Source organism: Mytilus edulis, chromosome 10 (genome assembly GCF_963676685.1).
Source record: "Mytilus edulis chromosome 10, xbMytEdul2.2, whole genome shotgun sequence".
NCBI classification, from domain to species: domain Eukaryota; kingdom Metazoa; phylum Mollusca; class Bivalvia; order Mytilida; family Mytilidae; genus Mytilus; species Mytilus edulis.
Window position 1 is genome coordinate 9,940,783 of NC_092353.1, and position 15,338 is coordinate 9,956,120.

Sequence of the window (15,338 nt, forward strand, 5' to 3'; positions counted from 1 at the left end):
TAAATCCGCCTCTGCATAACCTTTTAGTTTAAATATATTTTACTTGCAAAAGTAGCAAAAGGGATTGGACACAAGTTATAACAACATTAGAGACGTCCTCTCCCAATATAAATATAAACACAAAGTACATTAGATAATGGCGAAAAAAAAACACAACATAGTAGTAATGCATGTAATACATACTTCAAACAAAAATTAGAAATAAAAAGAAAAAAGAAAAAAAAAACAATATAATAAGGAATAATAATGAAACAACTAGACTGAAGTGAAAGGTTGTAAAGTAGAAATTTAGAATGTTAATTGACTGCTTTAAATCTTTGTGTTATTCTGATATAAGATTGTACGGACTCAAAATGTCTTTGTTTTGCTGAAAAGAAAGGTCACCGTCACCAGCTAAAAGAAGCTCAATGGATATAGCATTACTTTCTAATTTTGAAAACAGTATTTCTCTGGCTTCGTTGTGAAGAGTGCACTGTAAAAAATAGTGTATACTATCCTCAACAGGGTGGCCACAGCTGCATGCGGGACTGGGTTTCATATTAACACGATGTAAATCTGAATTTAAAGAACTGCACATATTTCTCAAACGTGTATGAATGATATTAATTTTCTATCCCCACAACTATGCCATACCCTATCAAAAGCTTTCGAGGTATCACATAATATAAGAGATGTTATACAGCGATCATCAAGTGACATGCATATCCTATAATAAATTTCTATTAGCTGGTGAACCTTTTGATATATACATGAACCTGTTAAAGATACGGAAAATGAAGCAGCTGTCGAGACAGCTATTGTGGTAAGTAGATATTTTGATTTTTTTCAAAGTTTCAATGTTGTGTGCGCGTTTAAGTCCGTTTTTGTTTGTTTTTTTTAGGGGGAGGGGGAGGGGGGATTAGCTATATCCCATATCCCAAAAGTGCAATCCTTTCAATTCATTGCTCAAAATGAAAGTCACGTATACCACATTTTCATATGTCATATATATATTTTGCCTCCAATATCACGTTTATATTAAAATTCTGCGCGAAATGAACAAAAGTTTCCGTCAATAACTTTATAACTGCATTATCGGATTTAACAGTTGATACCTTTATCGGTAGATATGAGTGTTCATATTTCCCTTTTCCTTATAATTCAATAAATATAGCCGTCCATTTTTTCCCCTTTGATTCCCTTTTTTTCTATTTTATACTGATATAATATATGATTTTAAAAATTTACTTCAAATGTTTTGATCAAATACCCATGTATTTTAGGAGTGTGTATGGTAAAGGATCTAAAATAGTTACAGTTTATTGTTACTATTGTTTATTGTTACTTTTGTTTATTGTTACTTTTGTTTATAGTTACTTTTTTTTTTTTTTTTTTTTTTAGCCTTACCTATAGTCTTAATACGAAGCACTTGACGGACTGAAAAAAAACACACACAAATATGTATATTGATAAATTACATCAGAAGGCATAACATGTACATCATCACAGTCGGAACTTGTTTAATTACAAAGATTTTTATAGATTTTACAACAAATATTTTGTGCTTCAGAAAAATACATGACAATTAGGTTAGGCTAATTTTTGTTTTCATTTAATAGAAAATAACTTATTGTATGGCAAGTATGCAAATACAAAAATGTTCCTAGTTTAGTACCTTCAATATTTGTCTCTACAATATCTTCCATGCATATGTATGCATCATACTTTTCATATACCGAGTATTTATGAATTTTTGAATTAGTTTGTTTCTAATATTGCGGAATATGCGTTATTTTATTCTCCACTTTGCAGTCATTCTTTGAATAAGTATTCCTTGTAAGACAATTTAAAGCCACATCAACTTCAATTCTTCATTTTCGGGCTTTTGGCCAAACTATAAGAGAACACAAATCCATGTTTGTCAAAGAACTCCACGTTACTTAATTTCATAATACACAAAAAATCCCAACCTTTCTCTATTCTTATATAGCATTAACTGTTTAAAGGATGTCATATTGTTATAATTCAAAATTAAATTTGTGTTGTTTATAGTTATTTTCTGAGATATCGAAATTTCAGTGACAGTCATGAAGTAGCTAAAATGCCAAAAAAATATGGTATGATTAACAACGAGACAACTTTCCACAAGAGACCAACATGACTCAGATATTAACAAAAATAGGTCACCGTACGGCCTTCAACAATGAGCAAAGACCATACGGCATAGACAGCTATAAAAGGCTCCGAAATGACAATGTAAAACACTTTAGACGAGAAAACTAACGGCATTATTTATTAAAAAAAACTAAATTTTATGATATACTAGTATGTAGATATAGGAAGATGTGGTGTAAGTGCCAATGAGACATGCAACTCTCTATCCAAATAACAATTTATAAAAAGGTAAACCATTATAGGTCAATGTACGGCCTTCAACACGGAGCCTTGGCTCACACCGAACAACAAGCTATAAAGGGCCCCAAAATTACTAGTGTAAAAAAACAATAGCATAACATCACAACATAGAAAAACACACGTTAAAATATCAATTGGCAGACTTAACTCAATCAAAAAACATAAATTAATACACATATGTAGCTGTTTTACTAAGAACTGTTAATAATATATGCATAAAAAGAAATGTCATAAGATGTTGGAACGTTTCGTAAATAATTCATCGACATAACTTCATTATATGCTATTAGATATATATCAGCTGAAGGACGCCTCCGGGTGCGGGAATTTCTCGCTACATTGAAGACCTGTTGGTGACCTTCTGCTGTTGTTTTTTATTTGGTCGGGTTGTTGTCTCTTTGACACATTCCCCATTTCCATTCTCAATTTTATTTAAGTGTCAATATCAATAAAACACTTTCCAGTTACGATTATCTTTCCATTTTTAAATACCATAATTACGATTATCTTTTTTTCCGAGTTACGATTATCATCCCGAATTTTTCGACGGCAATTTTCAAAGCGCTTAGACTAATGCAGTGCACCTTTACGATTCAAATATGATGTACTGGTATAGATAAACCTTGCAGCTGAGTAACTATTGACAAAAGCATGCTACATTTAAGAAAAATGAGTGTAAAGATTTTACCTATATCTACCGTCGCCATATTGGGATAATCGTAATTACAGTTACTATTATCTCTTTAATACCAGTGAATACGATATGTATTATTTTTTAACGTCTACATGACCACAGATGTTCAGCCTTAGAAGTGAACGTTGAACAAACCAACACAAATGATGTCAGTAACTGAAAGCACTTACTAGCTTGATTTCTTAATCCGGCATATTGGTAGCAATGTGTAAAGAAATGTCTAGTTTTCTGCATAACTAATATATGTACAGTTAGCCTCCGGTTCGATATTCTATATCCAACTAACTGTGAGCAATCGGTTCAACAGGTCGGGACCACTACCTTATATGGAAATGCATAAATTAGCATACTTATGTTCTCGCACATGTAATTGTTTATTTACATGTGACGCAATTTATTTTTACTTAGGTTTTTGACCAATCCACTAAATGAGTCACAATGCATGATGGACTACTACGTGTTTACAATCAACCAAGAACACGTGTTATTTACTGAAATACAACACATTTTTTCGTACAATGCGGGATTCACAATTTCGCTTAGTTTTTCATTTTGTGTATCCTCATTTATAGTTTGTGATATAAAGTATTACTTCCATGCTCAGATTAACGAAGAGTTGTTTCTATGCGAAGAAAAAAGGGTTTGAATTACCCGATATATAGCCATTAACATGTTTGATGATGGCACAGAGATTTCATGTATTTGTCCACCAGAAGCAACGAAACAACAGCGAAAAAACACAATTACCCATGAGACAAACTTACTGGTGTAAAGTAAGCCGTCGATAAAGTTGCTGATATTCAAGAGTACAGCAATGTTCGTATAGATAATTAAAGGCAAATGTGGGCTCCTTGAATTTTGTGTTCGTAAAAAAGGCGAAGAAATATTTACATACATGGCAGTGTTAACAAAATCTATAAGTATTTTTTTGGTCACATTTCAGTATATGGGACTTCCAAACTGTTCCCATTTTTTTTAAGGTAGTGAAGTCAGCAACTGTAGTTTCAGTTTGTTCTTTTTTAACGGGCCCGGACATTTGCCAAACTGAATAAAATCATTACAGCTGATTTCTTAAACCTGCAAAGTAAAACTTTTGTTGGGTTGCTTGCTTTGTTTGTATAGTTGTTTATACAAGCTTTGAAAATAAGATTGACATCTTTAAACAATATATATATATAGGCATAGTTTAACTTGTATATTTTATATTTTGTACAATATACAAACAAAGCAAGCAAGCTAACCAAAGTTTTGCTCCACATGCATTAGGAAATAAGCTGTAATGATTTTATCCATATGTATGTGCGAAAAGGTGGAAAATTTGATATGTTTTGTGAAAATTGCAGCATTGGATCTATAATAAAAAAGAAGATGTGGTATGATTGCCAATGAGACAGCTGTCCACAAGAGACCAAAATGACACAGAAATTAACATTTATAGATCACCGTACGGCCTTCAACAATGAGCAAAGCCCATACCGCATAGTCAGCTATAAAAGTCCCCGATATGACAATGTAAAACAATTCAAACGAGAAAACTAACGGCCTTAATTATATATAAAAAAAAAAAAAAATGAACGAAAAACAAATATGTAACACATAAACAAACGACAACCACTGAAATACAGGCTCCTATTCAATATTTTTTTTTTAATGGGATATATTTCTTGTCCTTTTATATATTTAATTGGGCTTTTTTTTGTTTTTTTGTTTTGTTTGTTTGAATTGTTTTACACAAGTAATTTTTGGGTCATTAATAGCTTACTTTTCAGCATTGGACCTATGACTGCTTACTTTACTAAATTATGTCTTTGTTGGAAAGATGTCTCATTTGGAACTCATACCTCATCTTCTTATTTCTATATACAAAGCACGTTTTAGAAAAAAATAATAAGTAATATGGCACCCACTATGATCCAGAGACTTTTAATATTGGAGATATTTTACATATGTCAACAGAACAGCAGCCGAACGATAAAAAAACCTCTGAGGTATATTTTGTGATAAAATTAGCAACAAACGAATATTCTCGATGGATGAAACTACAAAAAATGTATTGAGCTATATACCGTACCCACTCAGTGGCGGATCCAGGGGCCGGGGTTCCGGGGGATTGACTCCCCTTTTTTGGACGACCAGTGCATTTGGATGGGGACATGTAGTTGGAACCCCCTCCCCTTTAAATTTTGTCCAGGGTTAGGACCCCCCTTTTAAAATGGCTGGAACCGCCCCTGCCGCTTTGATAACACTTCTTTTAGAATACTGAATATTATGATGTTCTTACTATTAGTTCAGGTCCTGATAAAAAATAAATACACATTCAGTACAGAAAGAAGTGTTTCAATGAAAGTTTCGTGTTTTTCTAGGCAGAAATGATTTTGCAATGACATTATACATGTTTAAAAGATCTCAAATGATTTTCTTACTGGACAGTGGTCACTTCATTGGATATTTCACTGTGTCATGTCGTGAAATTAATGCAGGTTCAATTGATAACAATGCACAAAACCGGTTCAAATACTTTTGCAAGGCGAAAAAGAAAGTCGAATCGTGAAGCCAATAAACAATATTTTTTTAATCTGAGCATGCAAATTGAAGATTACGTTATATATTTTACATTAAATATATTTGCAGAATAAAAACTTTGGAAATTAGTGTCCCAGACAATATATTAATTGACTGTTTTCCCACTAATTCCACGTGTTTTAGTAGTAGTTTACTCGTAGTAGCCCACAATGCATTGTAGTTCATTGAGTCGATTGGTCAGTTTTTCAAGGCCATATTGGCCTTGTGTTTTGGAAATTACTATGCAAATATATTCTGACGTCAGAAAATCTAGAGTTCTCGACCTGTTCAATATTCAAATTTATTTGAAAATCTTAAAAAATTGAGAGTTCAGAGGAGTGAAAAAATACGTAGGAAATAGTTTTATGACCCCTTTAAGCTGTCGTAAATTCTCGTTGTCCTCGAATATAATCCCTTATGTAAGTTGCATAATAAATATAGTTTTAATCAATGTTATTCAACTAAAATCTCAATTTTCAAATCTTACTAATCCAAATCATGAAATCAATTATAAAAACGTGAGATTAATGTATAAGCTCGTTTTCACATGAATTTCATGTAATATTCATGTTACAGTAACATACTTATTGAATCTGAAACGACATGAGCATTACACACAGTATAATTAACAAAATACTGGAATAAAATATGTTCATAAACGGTAATCACTTTTTCACTTTTTTGTCTTGGGGAGGGGGTAGGCATACAATTTCTATATACGAGAAACATTGTTTAGAAAAATGCCAAGAACATCGAGACATGACAATTTTTATGATTTCTGCACCCTTCGAAAAATGAGTACCAAATTTAAATGTGTGTTTAACCATTCTCATTATCTAACAAAAACATAGTATAAAGTGAAAACGTTTAACTCGTACAATTACTTAAAAGTCTTAATTTATAATGACTAATATATATATTTACTCTCAAAATTATGTTTATTTAAAAAACTATAAAAAAAATTCCTCTTATTCACATTTTCAGATGTCATTTTCCTTTTCAAGAAATGGTACCGTCTGTCCAACTGACGAACTTTCTTGTGCAAAGCGGCTCTGGGTGATATTTTTCTCTCCATTCATATTTTTGAGCTGAAATCTTGTTTCCTCGAAATCACTATTTCCTTTTTTTTCCTCTTTAGACCTGTTTCTTCTAAATAGTATGCAAGACATGATTACAGACAATGCAATAGTAAAACAGCACACTATAACAGATACTATACAGCATGTTTTCAAACCGTAATCATCATCATTAGAAGGAGTTGATTTTCTATGGCTAACGCTATTACAGAATGTTACCTGCTGTAGTTTATGATAGTCATGAACATTTGAGGACATAACAGGCACTTTCTTTTGACTGAAAATAGTATTATTCTTTTCAATAAAATAAAGTACAATCTCGTTATTAGTTTGTTTCGGTTTACAGTCTTCCACTAAGTTACATTCTGTATCGTACATACAATGATATTCATCAGGATTTGAACACGTATCTTTTGCTTTTGTTTCCCATACCATTTTATCAGGACACACATCCACATATTTAACACCCCTGTAAAATATAAAAATATTTCTTGAAACAAATTAAATAATGAGCAAAATATTTATTTACTTATGCAACGTGTTTTACATTATAATGTACAAATAAATCAAACATGTGAGATGCAAGTTAGTTTGACTGCAACCACGATACGAAAAGCCAAAATAAAATAAGTCTGGCAAATCATCATTCGGTTAATCTTTACGTTTGGGCGTTCCCCCAGGTAACGAAGCAATCGAAAAGGACAGAATGGATTCTTTTAAATCATGGGTCGGAAAACATCACTTTTTTCATATTCCTGTAAGGTAAGCAAGTAAGGGAACGACAATTTAATATCAAGGAATGGGATGGGAGAGAAGGGTATGTGTGTTCCTTAAACAAATTTCGGATCCCTAATTTGATGAAAAAAATATTCTTGTCAAACAGATGACAACACAAATATTCTGAATGCAGATTTCCCCATACCTTTATATAGTGTTAAATTTTGATAAAAATAATCTGATATCGTTGAAAAACTATATTAAATTGTACGCGAAAAATAATCTAACCTTAGGATTCAATTTGATAGTTTAGCCTGAGATGCATGTTTTTTTATTAGTTGTTAGTGGCTTTGAACTAGCTGTCAGATAAATGCGAGGACTCTCAGATCTGTACATTGTGTCTTTTTGTGTCGGGATGTATAAGTACCCGGCCACGTCCACTTGTATTTTTGTCCATCTAATGAGTTAAGCCTTTTTCAACCGACTTTGATAGTTCGTTCTTATGTTGTACTGTTATACCACTGTCCCAGGTTAGGGGGTAGGTTGGGATCCCGCTAATATGTTTAACCCCGCCACATTATTTATGTATGTGCCTGTCCCAAGTCAGGAGCCTGTAATTCAGTGGTTGTCTTTTGTTTATGCGTTACATATTTGTTTTTCGTTAAAAAAATTTATATAAATAAGGCCGCTAGTTTTCTCGTTTGAATTGTTTTACATTGTCTTATCGGGGCCTTTTATAGCTGACTATGCGGTATGGGCTTTGCTCATTGTTGAAGGCCGTACGGTGACCTGTAGTTGTCTCATTGGCAATCATTCAACACTTCTTTTATATTGTAAAAAAACAATAACCCTCTTTCTTGAACATTGTTGAAGTTGAATAGTTGCTCCCTATAGGGGTAAATTCAATAAATAAATATACGTCATCAGGGACCACCCATTTGGGGAGGGGAGCTTTCTGTACAAAACTGAAGTCATGTGCTCTTCTGATTGGTAGATATGTTTGTAATAAAATATGTTTTGGTAGATAATGTTTGTAATAAAATGTATTTTGGTAGATGGATCAAAACTAGAGTTGAAAAAAAAAAAATGCTGAATGTACTAATTTTTTCCCCTACAGGGTTGAAAAGTAAAAGGGGTCAGTATAGGAATTCAGTGCGAATCTACATTGTTTGTAAACAAGGCCATGTGAATGCCCAAAAATGTCGCATGACCCTATGTTTTTATTGTTGCAAAATATAGGGCTACATTTGTACTTTCATGAATGATATATGAAAGTTTCTAATTTCTAAAGGTAAAAATTTATTTCCATACATAAATTAGCATTAAAGTCAATGGGAGATTTTTTACTGAATTTACCCCTGAAGAATGATCAAGCATCCCGTGAAGATAAATCAATATCGATGTACACTTGGATCAACTTATATATAAAACTGTGCTTGCTTGAGATATGCGCTAGAGAAGGATTTTTTTATCCCTCTTAATCAGAATATTCGGTTACATTTTGTTTTGTGTAAAGTTCACTTAGAAACATTCGAACCATATAAACATAAATGAAAGTTTACAAGTTTACACATCATACGTATATAACGAATGACCCATTTATTTAGATCGATTATAACATGTATGCATGGTATGTATATATATGTATAAATACAAATAAAAACTGCACTAAATATCAGTGTAACTGTACAGTATTGATTCGTTTTCTTGTGGGGTGTCTCATTCGAAATACACATCATACGTAACGAATGACACATTTATTTAGATCGATTATAACATGTATATATGCATGCATGGTATGTATATATATGTATAAATACAAATAAATTTGTGTGGCTTCCTAAGATTTCTTTATAAAGTATATTCATGAGATAAATAAAAAATGTAGTATAAACGATTAGTATATATATAGTTAACAATCTCCGAACTTAAAAAGTTACTTTGTATGTACAAATTTCGACACATTTCTGGAACATGTAGAACTAAGTCAACAAAGAAGCTCAGAGCAAAGAAGTACTCCAATATATATAATTTTCGATTTTGTCTATTGAAAGTGAGAAAAATCGGTTCACTTACTTGATCGCGGTGATGATAAATGACTGGAATAATATTATTTTCAACATCATCGTCTTTTTCTGGTTTAAAATATTTAAAGTGAAGTGGTTATTTAGATATGTCTTAGTTGCGTTCGCACATGCGACTTAAGTTACCAGACAAACGACAATTACAGAACTTTATAAAAAGAACTTCCGAGTGCATAAATATTAGAAATTACAATTGTATATAATTATGTATTATTTCCCTTGTTTGAAAGTATAATGGTATAACTTGCTACTGGTTTAATCTAGGGAAGAGCACGATAAGAAGTACAGTCATAACAAATGTTTACTCCCAAAATGTGTAATCGAGTTTGATAACAAGAATGTTGACGACAAACGACCATTAATAATTTGTATATTACCATAGTACACTGATGGACTTTTTTTTAAGGTCTTTATTATATATATCTGCAAAAAATATCAGAGCAATTATATTTTAAGGTTTCTACAACATTATGTGTTATTTTTGAATATTTACTAACAAGATTATAAATTTTTTGAAATGACTTGCTTTAAATCGTTATTTTGGACGGTTTATGTCAACATTTTAGGCCGGTATATGACCAGTCTTCTAGATATTTATTTAATTGTTTTTGCCCCCCCCCAAAAAAAAAAATACAGCAACTTTTTAATACCCTTTGAGTTTTTCCTTTCCTTTCCAGTGTGTTGGTATCTTGCCTTTCCCCACGTGACTCTAATTGTCACAGTTATACCATTACTATTCTTTTTTGTTCGGTCCTGCTGCTGTATCTTTTTTTAATTTGTTTTTTCACATCAAGTGGTTTCTGCAAATTAATCTTTAGTGTGAAAATTGAACGGTGCTAAAAGGGTTAAACATCTCAAGGCAAGTCAATTTGTTTTCCATTGATAATGCACATGCTCAACGTTGGTGTATTTTACTTGATAATGCAGAAGGACAGTTAAATTCGTATCCAAAAAACAGGTTGAGAAAGAAAAAACTATAGGCTCCAAGGAACCTTTGTCGCTCACCTGATATTTTTTATTTACATTTTGGCCATGTTTGACTTATTTGTAGATCTTACTTTAATTGCTGATGCATGAACAGTATTGCCGTTTAAACTAGATACCCTAATAATGATTATGGCCAAGTTTGGTTAAATTTGTTTTAGTAGTTTCAGAGGAGAATATTTTTGTAAAAATTAACGACGACGGACGCAAAGTGATCAGAAAATCTCACTTGGGCCCGTGGTCCAGGTTTGCTTATTTAAGAGAGCAACATATGTGAACAGGAAGTTTTTATTTACATTTAATTTTCTATAGGAAATACAGGGTGCAATTAATTACTTTTTATTCGCTGTTTAATAAAAGCAACAATTTTTTAACTATTGTATACATGGTGTATAATGAAAAATATATTTCTTGACATTATAATATCTTTCAATATTCTGCATAAAATCAGGACCATAGCCCATTAATCATAAATAAAGTCTGCGCAATCGTCTCACAATAATTTTTATGTCCGATGCATAGGTAAAAAATAAATTTTCCAAATGAATCTCCTTACTACTTGAATTTTCATAAAATGTAAAGAAAGCTATTTAAAAGATGTTTTTAAATAGTTATCAAAGGTACCAGGATTATAATTTAGTACGCCAGATGCGCATTTCGTCTACATAAGACTCATCAGTGACGCTCATATCAAAATATTTGTAAAGCCAAACAAATAGAAAGTTGAAGAGCATTGAGGATTCAAAATTCCCAAAAGTTGTGCCAAATACGGCTTTATAGGTAATCTATGCCTGGGATAAGAAAATTACTACCAAAGGTAGTTTTTAAAACGCAACTACTACTATATATTTTTAATAGAAAAGGGGATTTCCAACGGATATCTAGTTTCACTTTCGTTATTGTGTATTTGTGCATTTCTGTTTTATTCAATTGATTTGTGTGCCATTACATGTGATCATTTCCTTTATTTTGTTAGGGAGAATATTAATTTTAATCCAATCTTGAAAAGTATTATGTATAGTTGTCATTTCTTACCAGGCCCGGTATTCGTTTACCCCCTTCATCGATACAAACACAATACGCTCATGATGAATTCTCATGAACAGTACATGCAATACTTAATTTGTTGTTCCTGTACCTGTATATATATTAGCCTTGTCTGCTTTAAAATATAAAAAACAAATTGATTCAGATAATGCAAGGAGATAGCTAGCTAAAACGAACTAACAATTGCCAAGTAAAAGGATATCCGAACTTCTCCAGCCTCACACAAACATATATATATATTATTTTGAGCTGGCTCTTGTACGTTATTTTGAACAGATACATTCAGGGGCGGATCCAGGATTTGTGGTTAGGGGGCTGAAATATTTTTGGAGGTAAAATTATTGAAATTTTCTTCTAAAGGGGTGATGTGTAGATATCTGGAACTATTGTGTGGTAAAATTAGCGAGATATTGATGTTTCAAGCTTTAATCTACAACCGACAACAATCTACAAACAACGTAAGTAAGCTTCTATTCATTAAGACTAGCCCCATATATTTCCCAGAAAACGGGAATGAAGACAATAAGGATAGAAACCGACCTCAATCGGGAGTACACAAGCTGAACCTCCATATGAAATAAATCTGGAAAACTGGTGTTACATTCATATTAGTCAACCGAATATCTTCAGGGGGAATTCAAAAATGACGTACTAGTAATAGGTTTGTATGCTTTCTAGTGGATCCTCCGGACCAAATAGCAAGTGACTGACTGACGGATGGACGGAAAGAGGTAAAACAATAGGTCCCTGTTCCGCGAAATTTTGAAAGTGAGTTAGGGATGCTTTTGAACTCCGATTATCAAAAACATTGATAATAAAAACCATACATACAATGTAACATTTGTTTTGACTTTAACTGCTAAAAAAAACCTATTATATCTGTCATCAAACGCTGCTCCGCGTTTGACACCTTCCTTTGAAATAATTTATAGAACTTTAATAAATCGTAGGTTAGTTGAAAACTAATCACGTTTATTCTGTTAAACTGTCTGTTTTATATACTTTGAATGGTAAAAAAAGATGGAATGGTATCTTCTGATACTTAAATAAGTTGAAGACAACCCATGCTTTGCAAATCTAAGGGGGCGCACACCCGCCTAAATCCGCCCCTGACGTTAATATGAAATCATTTGCATATAAGTAAGAAAGTAAGTAAATTATTTATTATAGTGACATGTGTTTTCACAAAAAATTATATAATACAGTAAGATATAAAAACAATAATTAGGACACCCGACCCTTTGGGTCTATAAGTCACTTTAAACAATAAACATAAATATATATATATATATATAATAATTCACCACTTGCATTGGATCTACTCAACTGCATAAATATGTTTTTACATACTTGATATTTTCTATATTGCACACAACAAAAATAAAATTACCACATAGCTGAGCAACTGTGACATCTGCCTTTAAAACATACATGACTTCTTACTATACAAATCCTTGGTTATAAAGATTTTTTTGACAACTCCTGACTAACCAATTGAACAGATATAATCATTGATTATAGACTATCTCTACAAATACTTATTAATTTCTGTTCAAAGGGTAATAACTCAATCACATAATATGAAAAACTTTTAGTTTCTGAAAGGGTTCAATATTCAAAAAGTGAAAAGCTCAATGTTGAAAAGCTTAATGGTGAAAATTTTGTCAAAGCGTTTTCTGTATATTAACGGAAACTGTTTGACAGACGCCCGCTAGCTCGTTGTACATCGCAAAATCAATAAACCACATTTCCTTCGAAAATTCGGTTAAAAACAGAGTTCAAAGACATCTCTTACTATCTGATGAAAAAGAGCAAACTCTTATACTGAAATATATCCCCTACAAACAACAATAGAAACAACTTATTCTACTAACTAATACTTCTATATGGTCCATCTATATTTATAGCAGCTTTAACCTTGACGTCGGTGACGGTCCTAAATAATGAACAGGATGCTTTCCCTTCTATACACCTTTCATCTATTAATATACAATGAAGTTTCAAATTTAAACCAACAATAGAAGATATATACTCACCATTTGCCTTTGAATCATACTTATTATGGAATGTCATGACTGCCTTATATTCATTATTATCATCATTATATGCAGTTGTCACATTTTTATTGACATACGTGATTCGTTGATGATAGTGGTGATCAGTAATCATGGTGATGATAATGATTGATGTATCTGATGGTGGTGATTCCGATTCGGTAAACTGATACACATGTTTAAGGGCCAGCTGAAACACGCCTTTGGGTGCGAGATTTTCTCGCTGTGCTAAAGACCAATTGGTGGTCTTTTTATCTCCCTTTCATATATTGTTGAAATATACATTGTATGGCTACCGCGATGATACAAATTGTATTGTAAAATAGGTCCATTCATCTGATAGGTAAGCATTGCCAAGCTTCAACCCAATTGATACCGCATCCATCTATAGTATCTGATCATGTCATAGTTTCCTTCTTTTAGTGTTATGTTTTCTTTAAATTTTGTTTAAAAAAAGCTATGTTCACGCCGATCTACTCCCTATTTTATTTTTAGCGGAAAGCAATTTCATTGAATCATACGTCGATTGTTTTTATTTGTATTTTTTTTTTTCATAGAATATTGAGTTCAAAAACAAGGATTCCCATGTAATTAGTTTAATTATTGATGTTTTTTTCTACTGGGTCATATTTAAATGTCTCTATGCAAACATTTTAAACCAGAAAATAAACGGAATTCGATAACGTATAATACATTGCTCTTATCAATACTTGATCAAAACAATTTACAGTAATAATTAAAAACGAGTGGTTCAGTTGAAATGTTTTATAAATGGACGAGTCTGAATTATTAGTTGATGACTATCTTACTTTAAAAATAAAATACTTTTTTTCATTACACATATTTTTATATTGTCCTCATTCCACTCACAAATCATTCTTTTTAAGGTTATGCAGATTTTCTCTGCAGGTAGAATGCATTGTTTTCTAAATCATTGGCTCTTTAAGAGACATTATTAATCAGAGTCGTCGGACGCATCAATTTAACTAACATTGAGAACACAACACAATGATGGCAAGCATTTATCTCCAAGCAAATACGTCATAAATGGTCAAGCAATTTGGGTCTGACAAATCTCTACAAGAGACCAAATGACGCAGAAATACACAGCTATAGGTCATCGTACGACATTCAACAACGAGAAAAGCCCATACTGCATAGGCCCTGAAATACACAAATGAAAAACAACGAGTTTGTTTTAATGTCTAAAACTAATGTAACTTGTGTCAAAGCACACGGAATCATTCTAGTTTAAAATGTAAGTGGGTTGTGCAACGGCATCATACAAATTAATGTATGTTTGATTCTGTGTTTTAAGGAACCTTATTGTCATATTCTTTTTAACTTCGACTCGACCCCGACATACAGGCTAGTTTTTTTATTATGATCACATAGTTTTATTCTAGTTCTAGCTTGTTGTTATATTATATATTAATTCTTATCATATACTTTGACTAAATAACATATAAATTTGCCCGTATGATAATAGCATTAAATTGACGTAAATTCCATATTTTGTGAATTGATGCTTAGCGGGCTGATATGAAAAGTTTATCACATGCTTCGATTGTTATCACATGTCTTTCCGTAACGTTATCACATGGCATTCCGGTAATACTCGGCCAATTCCGGAAAATACACCTCAGTGCTACGTTTTCAGTGAAAAAAACATTACAAAATGGTGTACAAAACAATTACTTGAATACTGGAAAGTATATTGTTTAAA

At 32.1% G+C, this 15,338-nt stretch overlaps 1 long non-coding RNA gene across 1 annotated transcript; it reads right to left on the reverse strand.

Annotated features, from left to right (window-relative positions):
- Positions 1–5,640: 5,640 nt before the first annotated feature.
- Positions 5,641–9,634, reverse strand: LOC139493353 (uncharacterized). Its single transcript, XR_011656985.1, has 2 exons — positions 9,520–9,634; positions 5,641–7,195 (listed from the first exon to the last, which is right to left on the reverse strand). It is a non-coding gene; the product is annotated as an uncharacterized lncRNA (long non-coding RNA).
- Positions 9,635–15,338: the final 5,704 nt, after the last annotated feature.